This window comes from Macaca fascicularis, chromosome 18 (assembly GCF_037993035.2).
Source record: "Macaca fascicularis isolate 582-1 chromosome 18, T2T-MFA8v1.1".
NCBI lineage: Eukaryota > Metazoa > Chordata > Mammalia > Primates > Cercopithecidae > Macaca > Macaca fascicularis.
The window spans coordinates 10685996-10688705 of NC_088392.1; positions in this window are offsets into that span (position 1 = coordinate 10685996).

Here is a 2710-nt window from a genome sequence, read left to right on the forward strand (position 1 = left end):
TTAAAAGACACACTTCTAAATAACCCAAAAGTTAAAGCAGAAACCACAATGGAAATTTACTGCGTGATAATGAAAACACCACACTTAAAGACCTGTGGGATGCAGTAAAAGTGAAAATGTTCTCCCTTTTTAAAATCTTCATGGGAAATTTTTAGCTTTAAATCTATATAAAAAAAGAAAGCCTCAATGAACTACATTATGTCTATTTTAAGAAGCTTGAAAAATAATGAAAGATTAAACCTAAATTAAGTTAAAGCGAGATAATGAAAAAAACAAGAGCTGAAGTCAATGAAATAGAACTAAAGGCATAATATAGGAAATCAACAAAGCAAACAAAAAAAGGATCAGTTATTTGGAAAAAAGAACAGTAAGTAGTCAGATTTCTGCCAAAAATGATCAACTGAAAAAGCAAAAAGATACAAATAATACAATGAAGGTAAATGTGGACATACATACATATAGAGATTAAAGAGATACAACTAGGATATTATCAACAATTCTATACTAGAATATTTGCAAGCATAAATGGATGAGTTCTTGGGAAAATATAATTTGCTACATATGGCCTCAAAAATAATAAACTTCAGTAGTCATATAGCTATTAAAGAAATCAAAGTCATGATTATAATCTTCCCATTAAAAACAAGACAGATTGTTTTTTGACATGGTTAGGCTTTGTGTGAATAGAGAGGGACACTTAGTTTTCCAAAGATGGCCAGGACAGTATTTCCTATCCACTTACTTTTCTTAAAAAGTGACTTTGATACTTCCCCACTCCAGAGGAGGGGTCTGTAATTCTATGGCAAAGGTGATACGATATAATTTCCAAGGTTAGATGATAAAAGATGATGAGGCTTCCCACTGGTTCCCTTGGAACCAAGCCACCGTGTTGGGAGAAAGCCATGCAGCCACACGAGGAGGTCATGAGTTCTGCATGACAGTCATGGCTGAGTTTCAACCCCAGTTGTGAGTGAATGAGCAGATGACTTCAGCTCCCAGTCATTGAGTCACCCCAGCCTTCGTCTTCCCAGCTGAGGTCCCAGATGTCATGGTAAATGGAAAACCATTGCTGCTGGGCTTTTGCTCAATCATGGCCCACAAAATCATTGAGCATCATAAAATGATTGCTCTTTTACATCATTAAATGTCAGTTCTTCCCAAATTGGTTGATAGATTTAAAACAATTCTAGTCAAAATGTCAACAGTATATTACTATAGAGTTTTATGCAATTATTCTGAACATTATATGAAAGAATAAATATCTGAGAATAGCCCAGACATTGTAGAAAGGAATTTTGAAGAGCAGCGGTTTTAGAACTTAATATTAAATTATGGTAATTAAAACAGTCTGATATTGGGGCGGGGATAAGAAAAACATATATGGAAATTTAATATATGACTAAAATGGTATGCAATCAGTAGAGAAAGGAGAGACTACTTAATAGGGTAAGAAAAAATGCTATTCATATGAGAAAAGATGAAATTGGATTCCTTCTTTACAACATATGCAAAAATCAGTTCAAAACGATTAAGGCCATATATGTCAAAAACAAAATATTAACACTCTTATTAGAAAAACAAGTTTAGACCATGGGCTAGGAAAGATTTTTTCAACTAGATTTAAAAAAATGCATTGACTATAATAGACAAGATTGACAAATTTCAATATATAAAAATTAGGAACGTTGTTAATTGGAAAGCACCATAAAGAAATTTTAAAAAGTAAGTTATAAATTGGATGAACATATCTGCAATATGTGTTACTGACAATGAATTAGTATCAACAATCTATAAAGAACTTCTACAAATCAATAAGTGGAACATAACCCAATGGGAAAAAATAGGAATCATGAGCAGGTATTTTCAAGAAAAGGAAACTCATAGACCAATAAGCACATAAAAAGGTCTTCAATGTAATTTTCATTTAGGGAAATAAGAATGAAGACCATAGTGAGTTGCCTTTACACTCAAATGATGACAAAAAGTAAAAGACTGATGGTAATAGATGTTGGAGAGTATATAAATTCATGGGAGTTTCTATGCATTCCTGGTGGAAATGGAAGTAGTTGCAACCACTTTGCAAAACAATTTGACGTTACTTTCTGGAGTTCAACATTAAGATACACTATGATGTAGTAGTTTTAGTGCTTGGTATGCATCCCCAAAATATTCAGGAGAATATGAGCATCAAGAGGCATGTAAAAAAGTGTTAATAACAGTATTCTTTACAGTGATGACCACCTGGAAGCATCCCAAAAGCCCATCAATCGGATAGTTAATGAATAAGCAGTTTACGTGATTCAGTTTACTCAATGGAACACTATGCAGCAGTCAAAATGAATGAACAATAACAATATCCAACAGTATGAATGGATTGTAGTAGTAGAATCTTTTATTGTGGTAAAAAAATCATACCATAAGAACTTCCCTTTCAAATAATTAATTGTGCAGTGTGGTATTGTTAACTATAAGTATAATGTTCAATAGCAGATCTCTAGAATTTTATACCCATTGAATAGCAACTCCCCATTTCTCCCTCCCCCAGACCCTAGCATCCAGCATTCTGCTTTTTGTTTCTATGTATTTAACTACTGTAGATACCTCATAAAAGTGTAATCATTCAGTATTTGTCCTTCTATAACTGGTTTATTTAAATTAGCATGATATCCTCAAGGTTCATTCATGTTGTTATATATAGTAGAATTTCCTT